Raw genomic sequence first — 21694 nt, 5'->3', positions numbered from 1 at the left:
TCGTTGTATGTCCGGGAAAGGGAATTATCTTAGTCATGTGAACCCAAATGATAATATTTAGGCTGAAGAAAATAGCACTTGGAAAGGATAGGAGTCAGAATAAAGTTAATCTTCTATAAATGCTAAGTTATGGTCTCTTTGTTTATTGGCCATTTTAGATTAAAATTTCCCCAAACTGAGAAAAGTAGAACATTGATGATACTTCATAGTAACTATTTTAAAGAAGCAATGGGAAATATGAGCAATGAACAATAATTGATATGGCAGAGCCTAGCAGGCTCCCCGTGGTGTATTCATATGCCAAAACCAGTAATAATGCTGGGTCTCATTCCCCTGACCCTGAAAGAGCCTCCAATGCAGCATTGTTGGGAAGGACGAGCAAAGAGAGGCTTCTAAAATCTCAGGGCTAGGATGAATGGAGACGTTACTGAGACCGCTCAAGAAAATCAGCAATCAACGGGATGATGATGATGATGATGATGATTATGATGATGATGATGATGAAGATGAATTTTTCATTCATTTATCTACATTAGGTATTTATTGGATCCTTTTTATTTCCTATCCACTCTTTTAGACCCCTATTTATATCATAATAGATGAGGTAACAGGTAAAGCAGCCAAGAGGAAGTTAAGAGCGTAGACATCAGATATTAGCATCCTGGGTTTCTGCATAACTGTGGGCCCAAAAGTCAAGTGCAGTAAAGCCAGAGAAGACTAGGGCCGACTCTCAGGGCCAGGCAAGAATATTACCAGTAATAAAGAAGACTTGTTCACAGCGAGAGATGTATGAAACCCAAAGTGACATCCGAGTGTGAACCTGTCTCTGGAGAGGCAAGCAGGCAAGAGAGGCTGGAATGGGGTAGGGGTGACGTACGCAGGAGTCCTGAGCTTGGCTTCCCAAACCTGTGGTCTGGATTGGGGTTTTATGCATAGAAACGGTGAGGTCTGGGGACAGTGTTGCTCAGCGCAGGCCCTCTGGGATCTGGAGGTAAGAGTGAGCCCAGGCCTCTATCTCCCTGGTAGCCCAATCTCTGCTGGGGCTTGTATTCAATATTTCTGCCTTCTTCGGTTCTCTCTTCTATTTGTCTTCCTCAACCACCTTAGGGTAGATTCTCAAGCATCAGAACCCTTTCATTATTCCCCAGCCCCCTTGTACTGCTCTCCAGCATTAACCGTTTGGTGAGAAATTTGGTAGTGTGGGAGAACCAATTCCTTGAATTGCTGCATTTTTCTTCCTTCTCTAACTAACAGCTTACATTTTCAAATATGGATGAGATTAGGAATGGAAGGCCAGCAGGAAACCTAATCCAATCTGCAACATGATGAGCATATCTATTTTCAACAGGAATCTAGCTACAGTGAAAAGTACACTAATTATGGAGACTATTATGCCAGATAGTGTTTTATGTTCTCTCCTCTTTCTAAGCAAATAGTTGATAATTTTTTGAGGAACTATAAAAAGCAAAAAGAATAAATTTCAAGTCAGCAATATTTTTTCAGCTTACCTGATTCTGAAAAAAGTCCACTGGGGTGGGGAAACATTTGAAACTTCTGGCTGAAATGAAATTTTTAGCTTATCTATGGATTTCAGGGATCTGTTCTATCTTTTACATGGCAGTATCTGTCCACCGTAGTAAGAGATTTTTGTTATTTGGTCTTTACAGGAAACTGCCATTTCCTGGCAAGTGTTTTAATCATCAACTCTTTTGCAATTAAAACTTCCTTGTGAGGGGGTACTCGGGATATCTCAGTATGGGGGGTGGTATTGGCACTGCTCCCCACCCAGACAAGACCCCAAGTGGCCACCCACGAATGGCTCCTCTGCTCCTGAATAGCCATGAGCCCGGAGGCACACAAACCAATTTTGGAACCCAGCGACTTCTGGCAGAAATTTCTCTGGACTTAATTACTAAAATACCAGAAATTCAAATCCGTGCGGCCGCAACAGTGGCCATGCGAGCTCATATGCTCTTCATTCTCAGCCATGGAAAACAAATAACCAAATGATGCCATTTCAGCAGGTCTGATTGTTGGGGGGAAATTTCAAATAATAATAGTGAGTTTTCTGTTGAAACATTGAATGTAATCAAAGTAAAGAGAGAGTAAAATGAAAATTATCAGTCACACAGGCATGGTGGGGGGGTGGGATGGGAGGTATACTGGGGTTCTTGGTGGTGGAACATGTGCACTGGTGAAGGGGTGGGTGTTTGATCATTGTATGACTGAGACTTAAATCTGAAAGCTTTGTAATTGTTCTCATGGTGATTTAATAATAAAAAAAATTATAAAAAAATCTTTGGGGCTGGAGTAATAGCACAGTGTGTAGGGCATTTGCCTTGCACGTGGCCAACCCGGGTTTGATTCTCAGCATCCCATATGGTCCCCTGAGCACCGCCAGGGGTAATTTCTGAGTGCATGAGCCAGGAGTAACCCCTGTTCATCTCCGGGTGTGACCCAAAAACAAACAAACAAACAAAAAACCTTCCCTGTGAGGTAACTGTTTTTGTCAAAGTGGGAGTGGGAGATGGCTTGGCATGCATTCAGTAAATTCAGAAATGCCACTGAGACCCCCCTCCTGCAAAGAGCAAACAAGTACAGAAGATTCAAATAATTGTAAGATTTGAGTTTAAAGAAAGCAATATATTAATTATAAATAATGGACTGGGCCGATAGCACAGCAGGTAGGGCATTTGCCTTGCACGCAGCTGACCCGAATTTGATTCTGTTGCCCCTCTCGGAGAGCCCAGAAAGCTACCAAGAGTATCCCACCAGCACGGCAGAGCCTGGCAAGCTCCCTGTGGTGTATTTAATATGCCAAAAACAGTAACAACAAGATCTCACGATGGAGATGTTACTGGTGTCCGCTCAAGCAAATCGATGAACACTGGGATGACAGTGCTACAGTGCTACAGAAATAATGGCAGAGAGAGAAAATAAAAGAAGTAAAAGTCCCCAACCAGTGATTGTCTTTATAATACAGTGATAAAGCTTTAGTTAGAACGATAATGCTTATGAATTGTGATTTTTCAGGAAAGTTTGCCCTTTGGGTTATTGATCTCTCATTCACCCTCCCTCATTGCCTGTCTGAAACCTGATTATATTTGTAGTGAGACTGAATGAGTTCAAATTGTTTATAAAGGCAATAACAGTTCAAATCCATGGATCATGTGTAGGTCAACATAATGCATATTACTTGAGACACATTAAATGACATCCATATGGATGCATCTAACATCTAGATGAGAGGACTCTTAGACTTTAATTAGCATCTGAGGAGGAGAACAAAAGAAGCCAATCCACTTTATGGTCAATGTTCAGAAATAAAGTAAAACAGGACTGCTACTGAGCTTTAAAACAAAAATGAGGTCCCTTGTATTTATTTATTTATTTAATCTTTTTTATTTTTGGATCACTGTGAGATACCATTACAAAGCTTTCATGTTTGAGTTTCAGTCATACAATGATCAAACATCCATCCCTCCACCAGTGCACATTCTCCACCACTAATGTCCCCAGTATCCCCCCCACCCCCCCCCGACCCCTTTCCAACCCTCCCCTTGCTTCTGTGGTGGACGATTCCCCCATACTCTCTATTTTGGACATTATGGTTTGCAATACAGATACTGAGAGACTGTCACATCTGATCCTTTATCTACTTTCAGCACACATCTTCCATCTGGAAATCCCTTTTTTAATAATACACCAAATGATTCATTCAGGCAGTGCGTGGCTATTTGCCATGACTGTTTAACAGAATCTTGCTCATGTGTTCAGGTTATTAGATATTTTAGATTACAAGCTCTAATGTTTGTTATCTAACAGTGTTTTTAATTTCATCTGTTCTGTAAGATTCCTTGTAATTACAGGCTGGTGTTCCTTCTAATGGCCTTGCTTATTTTAGTGTAGAAAAAAAAATGACTTTACTAGTTCCGATACTTCTCATATTCCTTCTCTTAAGCCTCCCTAAAATATACCATGAGTAGAGTTAGTCTTTGCCAGTCCCGTCATCAGCTCCTGCTCGTAAATTTGTTTTGCTAAAATAATTAGGTTATTTTCATTGCTTTGTGAGTTTTACCCTCAAGATAATAGTCATCATGTCCAATAAAAAAAGTCTACCCTACAGAAGAAGTGGAATATTAAATAGAAAAATGTCACATCAAAATCACTGTATCACTGTCATCCCGTTGCTCATTGATTTGCTTGAGCGGGCACCAGTAGCATCTCCATTGAGAGACCTGTTGTTACTGTTTTTGGCACATCAAACACGCCATGGGTAGCTTGCCAGGCTCTGCCATGTGGGTGAGACACTCTCGGTAGCCTGCCAGGCTCTTGGAGAGGGGTGGAGGAATTAAACCTGGGTCCCTGGGTCGTCCAGGTGCTGGAACGATAGCACAATGGGTAGGGCATTTGCCTTGCACATTCAACTGTATGGGGTAAAATGTTTGGACATCATACATCTGTTAAGGAATCAATACCTAAGTCTAAGACACATCAAAATAATTTTTTTTCTTGCTTTTTGGATCACATCCAGCAATACACAGGGGTTACTCTTGGCTCTACACACTCAGGAATTACCCCTGGTGGTGCTCAGGGGACCATAGGGTATGCTGGGAATCGAACCCAGGTCAGCTGTGTGCAAGGCAAACATCCTACCCACTGTGCTATCGATCCAGCCCAAAATAATTATTAAAATAACTATATTAATGGGAGAAGATGTTCTCTCCCATAATCTGGTTGAAGTAACAAATCCTTAATAATGCATGTTATTTATTATTTATTATACAAAAACCAGGAAGAGCTAAATAGGAAAGAAGGATTTTTCTGGCTAGAAAGCAACTTATGTATTGGGAAGCAAGTCTGGCCAGCTCAAGCTGTAGAGCAAGCTTCATAAAAGGGTGTGCTTCAGTGGCAAATAGAGTCGGGGGATGAAACCTGCTTGGGAATCTTCCAGGGAAAATAATGCATATTTATGAGGGGCGAGAGTATTAGCTTACTCTGCATTTTTTAATTAATACAAGTCTGGACCTAAAATACAATTTGGAGCCAGACTCCTATTTGGAGCTAATTGAAAATAGAGATAGCTTATAAAGGTAGGAGGTACTAATATTTGTTAAATATCATATAGTGATTAGCAACCCTAATTTATATATATACATGTATATTATTGTAACATAATAGAAATTACATGGATATTTGTAATGTTTATGTAACAAATCAGTATGTTATTCTCTGATGAAGACTAATGATATTAGAATTGTGCTTTAATGAGCTATCTTGGCATTCTCCCTTTTATAATTTTTTGTCTTTTGTTTTTCTCAGTTTAGTGACTTAGTAGAAGAGCCAGAAATGTTTGTGCTTGAACTTGGCAAAATAATTAAATTCCCCTGAAATTAAATCGTCCATCTCTAAAAAGAAATTTTCATTGCAAAACTATATAGTGTATAGTTTTCATATAGTGTATAGGGTATAGGGCTAAGGGTAATTTCATATATCTAAGACCCTTGACATAAGTTCTGGCACATTAGCAACTCCATATAACTGAGACTTCTGATTGTTGTGGTCTCTGGGTCTCACTCTAGTCTCAGCAGCCACAGTTGCAGGTCCAGAACCTCTGTATAGAGCAGCTGCCCAGGCCTGCTTCTGGCACTTCCTGTCCTGGGCAGCTCACTTCAGACTCAGCATTCCGCCCTCCAAATCATTTCCTCATGTCCAAAAATAGAACTGTAAACATGAATGAATACCACCAAGGGGTCATGGGGAATATACAGTTAAGCCTTTAACTTAATTTGTTGTGACCACTTGTCTGAGAAAGTGTGACGGCTATCTACTGGAACCTATGACACGTGAACACTGAATGCCCAGGCAGTCCTTGCTTAAGTCATAACATTCTCCTAAGCGTGTGATCCAGTATCTATCACTAATTTGTTTGTTTGTTTGTGGGGCAAACCCGGCAGTACTGAGGTGTACTTCTGGCTCTGCACTCAGTGATCACTCCTGGAGGGCTCGGGGGATCGTATGGAGGGCCAGGGATTGAACCCAGGCCAGCCACGTGCAAGGCAAGCACCTTTCCAGCTGTACTATCTCTCCAGTTCCTGTCCTTTTTATTAACTTCTTGAGATTAACTTTCTTTTTGGAGCCACATGCAACAGTACTCAAGGGACTGTTCCGTGTTGGGGACCTATCCTGAGCCCACCTGCTCAGAGCAGGTTTTCCCATCTCTTTGAGCTATCTCCCTACGTCCCAGCACTATTTAGATTTGGGGTTGTTTTATTTTGGGGTCACACCCAGTGGTGCTTAGGGCTTACTTCTGATGTGCTCAGGAATCACTCCTGATGTTGATTGGGTGAACCATATGCGGCATGGTGCAGTTGAGGCCAGAATGCCAAACGCAAGGCATACACCTTATGCCCTATACTATCTCTCTGTCCCATCATTCATTTCTTCAACTAAACGTTTTGGGGGGGATAAGTTTATATCTAAAAATTTCAAAAACATTATTGGAGGTTCTATATACTCCTCACCAAGCATTCCTCATTATTAAACACTTTAGACTACTTGTCAGAGAAGCTGACATTACTGTTTACTCTGGATTTTTCACTTCAGGAGCCAGTCCAGGACACCACGTTGCATTCGATCCTCTTGTCTTCTGCTTTCTTCTTGTCTCTGTAAATTTCTTGTTCTTGTTTCCTCCTCCCATTTCTCACCGAATTGGTGTCTTGACAAATACTGGTCAGGTTTCTGTAGAATATCCACAGTCTGAACTTGTCTGTTGTCTTACTCATAATTGTATTGGAATTGTTGGTGTTTGGAAATGACTGTAAAGAGAAACATTTTCTGATCCTATCAGCAGTTACTTGATCTTGTCTTGTGATGGGAAACTAATCAGTGGATAAAGGTTGTATTTGTGAGGTTTGACCTCTATGTGGTGACTATTTTTTTTCCCTTTGCTTATGCCATTGATTATGAGTAACTGCTCAACCCATCTTCAAAATGGGGGTTGTTGGGCCATCGGATATTCCATAGTTTCTAATTTCTCCATTTGACCTCTTGAATTTGCTCAGTATCCAAGATATTATGCAGAGCCCTCATCGGTGCCTCCCCAAACTGTCTTTTCACCCAGCAATGCTAGAGACCACACTAGGTACTGACTTTTGAAAGATGAAGCTTAGGTATCAACTACTAAAATATTATCATGTATTTACCTTTATTGTGTCCTTTAAGCAAACAAATGATTTAAAGGGGGGAAAAAAGCAAGTTCAAACAGAAATAGCCTTTTTTTCTGAACATTTTTCCCCCTGTGATCAGGACTTTGGTGAGACTATAAAATAGCATGCTCATACTTTTCCAGCAAAACATAATTTAATAACTAAAAAAGAGATGAAACATATAAACAAAAATAAAAATGCCCAGTCAAACTACCTTTTGTATGACGTTGGACAATGTGCTTTTTACCTTTAGGCATCTTTAGGCTTCACATGCTGTTTCTTGTTAAGTGCAAAGGCTAAACTAGATATTTCCCAAGAACTTATTATAGTAGAGTACATGTTTCGGCCTATATAAATCATATAGTTTAAAAATATTTCCTCTTGCCATGTTTTCTTAATGAATTCTTAAGTTCCAGATCAGCCATTATTATAAGAACACACATTAGAAAAATCATATATTTTTGCTTCTCGAGTTAGCTAAAATCACTGATATATTTTTTTCTGATCAATTGCTTCATCTAAAATTGAATCTTTCCCCCTTATTAAACAAGTTGACCTAGGAGCTGTTCAGGAGAGATTAGGCCTCCATTTGATGGATGCTGGCATTGCACATTGAAAAAGGTACCTGGAGAGATTGCTGGTTAGAAGCCAAGAGAAGAAAAAATGCTTTATGGAAGAGGTGTGACAGCTATGTCAAATGTAGGTTCATGTGCAACTGGGAACGATGGATGTGAGTCCAGACCCCGGTTCACTGTTCTTGGGGATTTGGCTTATGGATACACATAAGCTCTGTGCTTCTGACTTCAAAGATGAGTATTAGGTTGAAAGATGATGATATTATTTTTAATATAAATCCCTTCATTATCTAATTCTATTCGTGGTCCAAAGTATTGCTTTGTTTATAAGAAACTAAGAAGTACTTCCAGAACTGTGCTTTATTAGATGCAAATGATGTTAGGTCTCAGACAAGGAAATAAGCCTGAGGCATTGATAATAATATCTAATCTTTTTTTGTGCATTGTTAAAACTTAGCCTTTGGTAAGGGAACAATCAGTTAAAGATACATGTTTAAGTCTTTGCCTAAAGGAATGTTTTACCTTTTTTGTTGGTTTATTATATGTGTATACACAATACACAACAGACACACAGATAATAATGGACAATTTAGTTCATTTTGTTTACTTCATGTTGACAACTATGTTTTACCTTTTTGTTGGATTATTGTATGTGTATACACACAGACACAATGATGGATCGATTTAGTTTATCTTGTTTTACCTTTTCAGGTCGACAATTGCAGGATATTAACTCGTAAGGTAGTTTAGCTTTAGTTTTAAAAGCCTTTCTTTTCCCTAAGAGCCCTGCATAATATTTTTCTCTTTTCATTCATCATGTTAATATGTGAGTAGGAAGATAAGCCACTGCAGATTCATGATATATTTAATAAGTAAATAATAATACCTAATGTTTGCATGGGGTTTCATGATTAGCAGATTATTTTTATTTGTAATTCCTGCATGCAGCATCATGGGGTCCCCTTAGTAAGACGGCCCCCCAGGGGCTCATGTGGTTCTGACAAGACTTTAATAATTGACATCTTCTCTCTCTTCAGTATGATTTCAAGTTTGCAACCCTTCTTATTTGTAAAGATATAACTGTGCCCCTCTAGAAATGTGTTTAAAGAGAGACTTTGGGTTTATAGTTCTTGATATTCGTTGGGTTTTCTGGGACAAAAACTCAGATTTTTATGTATATGTAGGAGGTTTATTGGGGCTCCTCCAAGAAAGTGCAAGCAGCTGTGAAGAGTGAGGACAGCCAGACAAGCTGGAGGGAAAAAAATTGACTTGAGATGTTGTTACAACAGAGGGCTCCACAGGGACATTTGGATCCATTCAGAGTTGTTCATGCTAAGGCATCAATTATTGGATACACATCAGCCTGTCCTCTGGGTAAATGTTGGATATGATAGCTTCCTGCCTGGGGAAGGACCCAGCTATAACTACAGAGCAGAGCCAATATTTCCCATAGCGGGGAAATTAAGTTCCTTAGTCCCATCATGGGTATTTATTGGACACATCAATTCAGAAAGCACCATCTTGTCTTAAGCAACTCAGCACCTGATTTTTGAAATTAGTCCATAATTCAGCAACCAAACTCCTTGAATCTATTCACTCACTAAATGTAATAGCTACTTACAGAGCAACTACTTATGTACCAAGAACTGCTCATTTCAGACAAGAATATTAGACAAGTTAAATAGTCTCCCATTTGAGATTTGAGTAATAAAAGTTGAAAGCATCAGTGTGAGACGATCTAAATTGCAACACATGATTTTTAGCCTAATACTGTAATCCATAGAGAAAACTTCAGTTTGATCTTCACTATCCCAGACATTTCTTCCATCCATCCATCCATCCATCCATCCATCCATCCATCCATCCATCCATCCATCCATCCAGTTGAGCACTAAAGACACTGAACTAAAAAGCACCAGAAGGACATGTGCTAGCTTGAATATAACTTATTGGCAATGCACTCAGAACTACCACTTTATATATTTAGTTACATGCATAAAAGCCACAGGTCTTTCAAAACTTTGAGCTGGTAGGAAATGCTCTTTACTAATACGTAGTGTGTTTCCTAGATCCCAGACCCACTGTCACTCTCCTGGAGTCATGAATAAGCAAAAATAGAGTCTCCATCAATGTTTAGATGCTAGAGATGACTAGCTTAAGACAACCCTATCTCACATCTCTATAAGGCAGCGTTCTGTGTGTAATTTGTTCATTCTGTGTTTTTCTTCTAGAAAGGGATTAGCCCCCTTCCCCTCTTCTGCAGATTTTGCTTAGGAAATCTTCTGTCATTCATTCTCCACTGGATCCATTCAGCTCCAAAAGTCAGGGATGCATTACTGAATGGGTCCTTAAAATCTGACTAGTCACCTCCTCTTGCCCATCCTATACAGTGCTGTGAGCAATAGGATACTGAAATCATGTAAAAGACCAATGTCTCCAATCATCACCATGATACTAAACACCTAATATTTTGGTATAGTTAGAAGAATATTTGCTTTAGAAGCTTAATATTTCATCTTTGTTTTCATATTTATTCAGCAAGCGAAGTAACTGTACACTTGCTTATGTACTGATATCTCACAGAGCAAAAAAAGGCTTCAACATCATAATCAGGTACTTGGCAGTTCTCTTCCAAATACTAGAGACTGGCAGTAAATTATCAGTGGTGGTTCTGCCTCAGAACACTTAGCAGTATTCAGCAAATACTGCTTTCTCAGTGAAGGTACCTGAAAAGATTATATCGTTTTCCAGGATCCGTTGTCAAGAGGCATTCTGGTACTACAAAGTGACTTGCCCATTGTGATCACATGTAACACTGGAAATGAATAAATCTTTCAATAGTACTAGAATTTCATTGCATATGACAGTAACAGCCTTCATTTTATATGGAATTCCATCCTTTAAAAATAGATGATTTTGTAGAAATGTTTGGTCTGAGCTATGATGTCTATTATTTATGCAGAGAAAGAGGCATTTGGGCCTTTTGCCCATACTTCTCCTGCATTATCACTGTAATACATGAGTTAAATTTATCAGAAGTAAGGAAAATCCATACAATTTTCAACACATAAGCTGTAATTGGGTTGTAGTCTCTGCCCAACTCTTTCCATCTATGTTCAGGGATTTTCTTGAACACCTCTTATTCTGGGCATGCTTTTCCATTTGGGGAAGGACAAGAGGAAATGGATCTCTTACTAACTTTAGTTCCTGGAGTGTTGCACTCTAGGCTCTGGGTGGGTGTCTGGGAAGTTTAGAGCAGCCTCTTTATCTGTTTTTGTCTCTTCCTCTGATCTTGTTGATTCAGGATGTCTGAGAGCAATACAATGTTTATGAACCAATATCATTTCAATGAATAAACATGCACTGTAGCACTGTTCTCCCATTGTTCATTGATTTGCTTGAGCAGACACCAGTAACGTCTCCATTGTGAGACTTATTACTGTTTCTGGCATATCGAATACACCATGGGTAGCTTGCCAGGCTCTGCCGTGTGGGCGGGAACTCTTGATAACTTGCTGAGCTCTCCGAGAAGGATGGAGGAATTGAACCCGGGTCGCCGCATGCGAGGCAAATGCCCTACCTGCTGTGTTATCACTCAGTAATTATAGGTGACATGATAATATTCATAATTCACATGGTTTTATATCATTTTCATAATTTCTCTTCCTCTTCTTCTTGCAACCCAGCTCTTCAAGCTACTGTATACAATCATGGGAGCGATTGCCCATCTTTTTGGCTGCATATTGGTTTTTATATATCAGAGGTCCCAGCATGAGATATATATATATATATATATATATATATAGTGATTTTTTTTATGCCTTCCATTTGGTGGTGCCTGCCTGGCATTTCTATGTCTTAGTATTGCGCTTCCGGGAGCTTGGTGTTATAGTCTCTGGATGTTTGCAGTTGATGGGATTACATGACGCCAGGGGGCAGTTTGTGGGTGTGACTGTCTAGCTACTGGAAAATGGGGGATCTGGATGGAAGAGGCACAATCCCGATTCGAGCAGGCTTGGAGATCTCAGCCCCAGGTCCCGAACACCTGGGTTCCTTCATGCATGAGGCTCGTCCAAGCATCTGGAGAGTGGCCTTGAGCATGGCTGTGGCTGGATTCTGGAGGTCTTCAGCTGCCTGGGCTCCTCTCGGGGCAGGGAGGGAGACTCAACCCACCCCCCTCCGAGGGACCCCAGTGAAGACAGCCAGGCACAGGGGCAAGAGACTCTGCCGACATCTTATAGCCTAGTTCTCCCTCTTGGAGAACCTGACAAGCTACAGAGAGTTTCCTGCCCACACGGGAGAGCCTGGCAAGCTCCCTGTGGTGTATTCATATTCCAAATACAGTAACAATGATGGGTCTCATTCTCTTGACCCTGAAAGAGCCTCTAATGCAGCACTGTTGGGAAGGACAAGTAAAGAGAGGCTGCTAATGACGTCAGGGCTAGGACAAATGTAGACGTTACTGAGCCCACTTGAGCAAATCAACGTTCAATGGGATGATAGTGATAGTGATAGTATTACATGCCAGACTTTTAGCTCTAATACCCCTGGCAATAAGAGAATTATTAAAATATTCTGAATGATTGAATGAATGACTTTAAACTGAAAAATATATTTTGTCACCATTCCTTGTATTCACTGTGCACATTTCCCAAATTTAATTAAAGCTAAAACCATAAATTGTTATCCAGGATTAAAAATTACACAGCATCTAAAATAAAAGTGATTTGCATATCCTCTGGGTTGCCTTCAGGTACCTGTGCTCTTTGGAATAAAAGCATATCTGTCATCAAAACTCAGATTTATAGAGAACCTGCTAGTTTCCGGAAAGTACACCTCCAATGGCAACACAGATGACAGAGCTGACCTTTATCTTGCCGTTGACATTTTGGAGGAACCATGACAGGAGCCAGTTCAGCTCAAGTTTCCAGAGAGTAAAATCTCGTAATCAAAAAGCCAGGGACTGAGAAACCCTCAGCAGACCCCAGCATGGCATGGTGAGGAAGAAAGTTCTCAGGGTGTTATTTCTTTTGAATGCTAATGGGCATTCAATATATATATATACATATATATATATATATATATATTCAATATATGGTTCCAGGTGAGTGTGGACAGTTAGTGGTGACAGCTGTTGTAGAATCAACCTATAACACCTAAGGTAAAAACTGCATTGATATACTGCCAGCTCATTCTGTTTAATTATTGTCAGTCCTCAAGTCAGCATTTCATTTTAGGGGAGCACTGACACATTCTGAGCTAATGAGGTCAAACAGAAAGCTCCCGCTTTTCTCTCCTCTCTTCCCTAGGGCTTCCCTGCCTTTCTCTTGTCCCCCGCCTCCCCTCCTTGTTTTTCACTTGTAATTCCTATTTTCTCATCAACCTGTTGACTTCCTATAGAGTATGAACACTACGGATTGGAAAATAGGTGACAGTTATTTCTCCTGTATGTCAGGATTCTCTGATAAATGTCAAGTATCTATCTGTAGTTTCTTTTTTTCTCTTGTCTCTATCTTAAATAATTAATAGACTTTCATTTGGAACATTTTCAGCTTTACAGAAAAATTAAATGGAAAGAATGTAGAGTTTCATACATCCCTTGCATGCCACCCTCTCACTGTGTATCCAATTTTCCCCATTAATAATTGGCCCTAGTGTGGTGCACTTACTTAAGCGGTGAGTTAGTATGAATTCACATTTTCCCAAGTCAATTCTTTGCAGCAGTATTCATTTTGTGTTCTGTAGCTCTCTGGGTATCTGTTCATTTTATGGCATGGGTTCACTAGACATTATGGAATAGTTTCCCTGCCTAAGTTTTCTTTTCCTATTCATCCAGCCTTTTCCCCAAATCTCTGGCAACTACAGATCATTTTGATGTCCCTGTAACTTCCTTTTCTAAAGTGTCATATAGTCGGAGTCTTGCAGTATGTGGCCTTTTCAAGTTTTGATTGACTTCTTTTACAACACACTGTGTTGTGCATTGATGCTCCTTCATTGAATTTTCATGGTCTGAATGTTCTTTTTTATGGAGCAGTAATATTCCACTGTATGTTAGAACCATCTGTTAGCCATTCACCTATTGAAAACCATATTGGATGCTTCCCCGTGTTAACAATTGCAAACATAGGTGCCATACAGATTTAGATTTTTGTGGTATATGACTCTTAATTCATTTAAATCAATACTGACTACGTTATTGCTAATTTGTGTGGTTCATTTTATGAGAAGCTGCCAATCTTTCAAATTTGCTTTATCATTTATTATTTTACAATTCCACTGAAACTAAATGAAAAGTCATGTAACTTTATATTTTCACCTAGATTTGATGGTGTTATTTTTTAAATTTTAAGTTTTCTAATAGGCTTACAATGTTATCTTATTTTAACTTGAAACTTCTTAATAATATTTATCATATGCTTTTTGCTATCTATGTACCATCCTTAGGTGAGATATCTTCAAATATTTTCCCACTTCAAATGGACTCATTGTTGACATTTTCAAGTTCTTTAAATATTTTGAATGCCAATCTTGTAAGAGATACATATTTTGCAAAGATTTATTTCCAATCTGTATCTTGCTTTTTTTTTCTTAACATTGTCTTTCACGGAGCAGAGTTTTAATTTTAATGAAGTCCCCTAATCATTTTGTTTTCATGAATTATGTTTTTGGATATTGTACCCAAAATGTTTTTACCAAACTCAACTTAGCTATCTTTCTAGGTTTTCTCCTTTGTTATTTGCAGTCTCTTTTTTATACTATTGGTTTGTTAAGATTGTGTATAAGTTTGTTAAAGAAAAAAGACAGTGGATACTGAACATAAACTATTTATTGATTATGTCAATAAATTTAAAAGTGATGTTATAGGATATATCAAAAATTTTCTCTCAACAGTATTAATATAAAATCACTGTCACTGTCATCCCGCTGCTCATCGATTTGTTCAAGCGGGCACCAGTAACGTCTCTCATTGTGAGACTTATTGTTACTGTTTTTGGCATTTTGAATATGCCATGGGTAGCTTGCCAGGCTCTGCCATGCGGGCGTGATACTCTCGCTAGCTTGCCGGGCTTTCCAAGAGGAAATCAAACACGGATCGGCTGCATGAAAGGAGAATGCCCTACCACTGTGTTATCATTCCAGCATAAATTCAGGAGAGCCTGGCAAGCTACCTGTGGCGTATTCGATATGCCAAAAGCAGTAACAACAAGTCTCACATGGAGATGTTACTGGTGCCCACTCAAGCAAATCAGTGAGCAATGGGAGGACAGTGACAATGAGACAGTGATACAATCATAAATTGGCCATCTTTTGATGGTATATTATATTGTTCAAAATTCTTTCCTATTTTTAAAAATTTGAGCATGTGATAGTATACTTTTGTTCCTTTTAGAAAGTGACAACCTTTTAATGTAGCCTAAACAGAGCCTTTGTGATTTCCGTCTTTTATGTATGTATTTAGAACTTGCGGTCTGATCTTTCAATCCTTTGCAGTTTTTGAGAAGCTTTCCTCTCAGGTCTCACACCTTTTCATGATTCCATTGAAGAGAGTTTTGCTTGCTACTTGAATAGGTAAATAGTCCCCATTTAGCTACAATTCTGTTTTAACAGGAATTGCTCATGTCAGAAAATTAAATCCTTTCTTTTTGTAAAATGATGAACTTTCAGCCCTTTCTTTCCTCAGCAATACCTTGTTGAACATCTTATAAGATCTTGCAGGAAATAAATTAGCTGCTGCAAGTTTTCTCCGTTTTTGTAACTCCTGCTCAAAGTTTCACACGGTGTCAGTGCCAAAGGTGCTGCTTCCCTGCTTCGACGCTGAGAATCTTGTAAAAAGCAGTCAGTCGTTCTTGCTCTCAGCTCCCTGTAGGCTAGGTGGACCCTTTCACACGCCTGTTCGGTTTATGTCCTGTGCCCTAAAGACTTTAGTTAAACAGAAAAAATTTGCACATTTTTTATACTGTGAAAATTGGTTGGAGGATTTATGAATGGTTGGTACATTTGGTTTTTTTGATGTATCACCATGAGGTATAGTTACAGACTTACAAACTTTCATGCTTACATGTACCCATCCCTCCATCAGTGTCCATTCTCCACCACTAATGGTCCCAGTATCCCTCCCGCCACACCCCCATCACCCCACCCACCCACCCCGCCTCTGTGGCAGGCACATTCCCTTTTACTCTCTCTGTCCTTTAGGGTGTTGTGGTTTTCAGTGCAGGTATTAAGTGGCCATCATGTTCGTCTATAGTCTGCTTTCACACATCTCTCCCCTCGAGATGGGAGATTGTCAGTACATTTTAAAATTACCTAAGAAAGTGATTAATGTCATACGGCTGAGAGGAGTGAACATAGGGTGGATTTTGTAGACATAATGTATTGTATCAGCATTGGCTCAATTTGATCTTCACAGAAATCCAGACACACTCTGTCTTTTTTTTTTTAACATATAGCCTGCACAGACAGTAGTGCAAGATCATTAAGGGCAAGATAAATTCACCAAGGAATCAAAATGATCAAAAACATATGTGAAACACCCTGGTAAAGAAACAGGTGTTGGGATATTATATGACTGAAACCCAGTCACTAACAACTATGTAACAGTGAAAATCAATAAAGTAAAATAAAAAAGAAATTCAATTAAAGTATATACATGTGAAAATATATTTAATTATGACTTTTCTCAGGATGGAGCGATGGGTAGGGTGTTTGCCTTGCATGCAGCTGACCCGGGTTTGATTCCTCTGCCCCTCTCAGAGAGCCCAGCAAGCTATCTAGAATATCCCGCCCGCACGGCAGAGCCTGGCAAGCTACCTGTGGCATATTCAATATGCCAAAAACAGTAACAATAAGTCTCACAATGGAGACATTACTGGTGCCCACTCGAGCAAATTGATGAGCAGCAGTGACAGTGACAGTGATGGCTTTTCTCAATAAAGTTATTTACCAAAGAATTAAATACTTAATGATCCAACAATACCAACCATAGCAAAAATCGCCAATGTTATAATGTCAAGAGTTAAGCAAATTGGAAGCTAGAGTTTTGTAAACACTATCAAAAGCCCATGGGAAATGCTTTTGAATAGCTTGTGCCTCGACATAATGAACTTTTTATAACTTGAGTGAGAGTGTGAACTTGCTGTTTAGTTTTGGTTAACTGTCAATCAGTTCATCATTTCAATATCAGAAATCTTAATGCAGTGATTTTAATAGCATAACAAAGAACATGATTTTTTTTGTCACAGGTTTGATTAAGGTCTGATGTGCTATTGTTTTCTTCACCATCCCTATAATGATGAATATCCTTACAATTATATATTTGCATTTCTTTATAAAGTAAGCCATGGTTTAATTCTGTGACCTTCAAGTTGCACACCACTTAAAGCATTCAATTTAAATAAATGTGGCTTGGTCCTATTTTATTCTATCAGTCCTTCAAATGCTGGCCTATTGGAAAGGGAGAGGTGTAGAAAGATTCAAAATGCTTCACGTCTGCAAATATGTTAATGAAAGTAGATTTGGCTTCACTTACAGTCCCTATGTCATATTGCCTTTGAATCGACTACCTTCCTTGAAAGTCTCTCTCCTCCTCAGTTCTTGCCTCCTCAGATAGGGGATATGATTCCAATGTTACCTCCGTGTCACCCCTCTCTGAGTTTTGACTTCACCTCTGTGAATGTAGTATAGAAAATTAATAGAAACTCCAAGCTCTGTGTGGTCCAAGTTTGATGGAAAGTAAGAAGAGTTAAAAACAGGGGAAGCTAAGATTGTTAAACATGAAAACACACCATGGACTGAAATCTGTATTCCTCTTAGTAGTTGTGGCATTTGCCTCCTTTTCTGAGACTTAGTTGCCTCACTTTAAAAAAGGACTGATGTCATCCACCTCTTAGAATTGTGGCAAAGATTAAATAGTCAAATGCTCTACCCCTGAGCTATGCCCCCGAGTGGCAAAGATTAAATAACCGAACAGAACAGGTGCATTCCTTATGTTAATGTAAGTTATTTTCTTCCCTTCCCTATGACTTCTTCCTACTTCTATTTCCTCCCTCTTTTTCATTCCTCCTCTTCCTTTTTATTCTTCACTTTCTTTATCTCATATAATCATCAGTACCATTTTCCTGTTGGGCAAGATTGAGCCATTCAGGCTTCATTTGTCATGTTTGATCATATCAGCCCTAGTAGCCCAGGTCAGGGTGCTAGGCCAAGCTCCCAGAGTATGGTCAGACTCCCAAAGGGAGGCACTGGTACTGCTGGTGTTCCCAGAGCGAAGCTTTGATGTGCACTAAGAAAATGATCGCAGCTACCCTGCTGAGCCTCACTTGGTTACTCCTCTTGAAGTGTCCCAGGCCAAGTTCCAGGCCAAGGCTCAGAGAAGCTGAGGCTGAGTTCTTAGTTGGGAACACAGAAAGCAGGCAGTGAACCTCAGGTTCCCACACAGTCCACAGTTCAATGCTTTGCTCTCCACATAATCCCATGGATAGAGAGTGAAGGAAGGAAGGAGAGAGGGAGGGAAGGAGAGAGGAAGGAAGGAAGGGAGGGAGGGAAGGAGAGAGGAAGGAAGGAAGGGAGAGAGGGAGGTAGAGAGGGAGGGAGGGAAAGAGGAAGGGAGGGAGGAAGGGAGGGAAGGAGGGAGGGAGAGAGGGAGAGAGGGAGGAAAGAGCTTCAGAAGTCTGGAAAGGGTTCACAGTAGCCCTTGTAATAAGGCCTTTTTGACTTCCTTAATCAAATAGGTAAGAAAATTATTTAATTATAGCATAGCAGGTAGGGCGTTTGCCTTGCATGTGGCTGACCCATGTTCGATTCTTCCGTCCCTCTCGGAGAGCCTTGCAAGCTACCGAGAGTATCTCACCCACACGGCAGAGCCTGGCAAGCTACTTGTGGTTGTATTCGATATGCCAAAAACAGTAACAACAAGTCTCACAATGGAGATGTTACTGGTGCCCGCTCGAGCAAATCGATGAGCAACGGGATGATAATGATACAGTGACAGTGCATCATACCTTCAACTTTGGATAAACGATTTTCCAGTTTTCTCAAAACTAAACATTGGGGCTAAGAGATAGTACAGCAGCGAAGGTATAGTGGCCTGTGCCTGACCCATGTATGGGCCTGGATTCAATTCTGGGACCAAATGGTCCTCCAAGCATTCACAAGTACAGTCCTGGAGAATGACCTTCAGCCCCACTGAGTGTATTCCTGGAGGCTGGAGTAGTCCAAGTAACTTCTGCCCCACAGGGCTTGAGCAGTGCCCTAGTCTCAGGCCCTTGCCACCAAACTCTCCCACCCCCAAAAACAACAGCATTAGAAACTCTTAAGTATTTTCCTCAAATAAACTTTTGTTAAGTTTGAGGCAGTTGAATCCTTTTCGTGAGGTACCTGAGCTTCATCTGTTGTCTGGTTTTGCATGGCTCTGGGGTACATATATAAGGAAGCCTGTTCTGTATGTTTTCTTTGAGAGGAAATACACTCTAGAAGTTTCTTGTGGATAAAAGACTACACTGGTGGATTGGTTGCTAGAGGAGTCTGCGTTTGCTGAAGATGTCTAGTGTTAATTTATGCAGTGTTTAGCATAAGTTTGCATAATGTGTTCAAGTAGACCTACCTTCGAGTACAGGAGACAAAATTAATTAGCATGATCTGTTGGCATATTATTTCCAACATGAAATTTAGAGTGTGCACAGATGAAGTATACTGTGCATTTTTCTCAGCCAATTAGTTTCATCACATTCTGGATTATGAGATATTTATACAAATGGAAATAGGGAATGGTGGTTAGCAGAGACCAGGGTGAAGCTAGCGAGGGGCGAATCAGGATAGGAATGGTGTTTTGACTAAGAAGAAGTAATTAGTGGCTTAATTGTTTCAGAGCTGAGGATCACCAGTTAGCTCTGTAAGTTCCCCTCCAGGTGTCAAAGTTGGTCAAAGCTTTATCATGGACTTAACCACCTCAGCCTGCCATAGTCACTGTACTGCACTGTCATCCCATTGTTCATCGATTTGCTCGAGCAGGCACCAGTAACGTCTCCATTGTGAGACTTGTTGCTACTGTTTTTGGCATATCAAATAGCCACGGGTAGCTTGCCAGGCTTTGTAATGCAGGCGGGATACTCTCAGTAGCTTGCTGGAGTCTCCGAGAGAGACAGAGAAATAGAACCCGGATCGGCCACATGCAAGGCAAATGCCCTACTGGCTGTGCTATCACTCCAGTCCATAGTAACAAAGATATATTCCAGGTAGCTTAACAGAAATGTGTTTTCTCATATTCCCGGAGATTGCCACATCCAGATGAGACTACCAACTAGTTTGATTGCTGGTGAAAGCCTGCATCAGTGCAAACAGATAGACTGCCACATTCATACCATCTTATTACCCGGAGGGGAAAGAGAAGACTCTGGGGTCTTTCCTTTAAGGGTACTCATCCCATTAGCAGGCCACACCCTCGTGACTTCATCTAACCCGGTTGACTTCTCGGGATCAAAATCTCAGAGAGCATTGCATGAATTTGGGGCTAGGACATTCAGCAGTCATTTGGGAAACACACAAACATTCAGTCCCTGATTAAATTAGTTCATATATCAGACTCAGGTGCTCTATTATGAACCCTCTGATCATGTTTTGGTCATTTAGACTCAATTTATGCCCAATTCATACTTGAGAAGCATCTGAGAGCATGTCTTGATAAGAAGGTAGAGCAGTGAATATGAAAACATTGTTAAGACAATAAGATTGTCTTAACTAAACTTGCTCTTATTCAGCCAAGGGATGCTATTACTAGAAATTATGAAGGATTTAAGTCGTGCATAAGTCCAGCGTAGTAAAACCAAAGAGAAATGCATTTTGTGTATGTTGGGCCTAAATGTAAAAAGCTAAAACCTGGGCCAAAACTATAGTACGTGTGTAGAACTTTTGCCTTGCCCACAGCAGGCCTGGGCAGCCCATATGAGCCCCAGCAGGAGTGATTCCTGAGTACAGAACTATTTATTTATGTTCCATTAAATTTTTTTTATTAAAGCACTACGGCACCCAGACTGCAGGACTACTATAATAGTCCTAGGTGGTCTCCCATCCAAGCACCAATCAGGCCCAATCTTGCTTAGCTTCCAAGATCAGATGAGATCAGGCGTGTGGAGCTGGAGCGATAGCACTGTGACTTTCAAAGTTAATTATAATCGAGTCTTAGGCACACAACATTGCAGAACCAATCCCACCAGTCCTCTCATCTTTCTTTCACTAGTGTTCCCAGGTTCCCTCCTATCCCCAACCTCCACCCAGCCTGCTCATCACTTGACTCACTTTCTAAGTCAGGTTGTTAAAGTTGGGGCCTCTGGATTTCAGTGTTAGCGCTGTTGTTTGGATATTTGGATCCCCTAACCTGACCCCCGTTGCTTTTCATCTGTCTCCTCTTACCCTCTCCTCCACTCTTTCTTCCTTCTCCCTATACTTTGGGGCCAAGGTTGCACTGCAGACACCAGGGGGAATGGTAGAATGTCATGGCCAGTGCTCCTCATTTTAGCTACCCTGTTTATCCTCAGTTCCTGAGGCACCCGATGCTAACAGTGTTTTAGTGACCTGTGGGTGTTGGCAGTATGAATCATGTTGATTCTCATCCAGCCCACCCGAGGTTTAGGACTGGACTCGATGGCAGCCCCAAGTTATGTGCGCAATTTTTCCTCTGCTTCATCTGCTACTATTTTCTTCTCACCATTTCTCCTCTTTCACGTTGGTTTGTGTCTTGTAAAAGCCCACGTACTGTAATTTCGTAGTTTCTGATGAGAGAAAAGTGTGAGTGTTAAATCTGCTATCAGCCTAGAAGCTGGCAGGTTTTTATTGCTTACTTCTAACTTGTATTGCTTTTGCTTCCTGCAGTAAAAGTTTCATTATGTGAGTATAAGCTGATGCTTATTGGAGTCA

General features: G+C 40.3%; 1 protein-coding gene across 11 annotated transcripts in view; it reads left to right on the top strand.

The window, feature by feature from the left end:
• Positions 1-21694, top strand: part of DGKI (diacylglycerol kinase iota) — a 482969-nt gene that overhangs the window by 353619 nt on the left and 107656 nt on the right. The gene's annotated exons all lie outside the window — the stretch shown is intronic.

The sequence above is a fragment of the Sorex araneus genome, chromosome 1, assembly GCF_027595985.1.
Source record: "Sorex araneus isolate mSorAra2 chromosome 1, mSorAra2.pri, whole genome shotgun sequence".
NCBI classification, from domain to species: domain Eukaryota; kingdom Metazoa; phylum Chordata; class Mammalia; order Eulipotyphla; family Soricidae; genus Sorex; species Sorex araneus.
The sequence above is the reverse complement of the archived record's forward strand: the minus strand, read 5'-3'. Positions and strand labels throughout refer to the sequence as shown.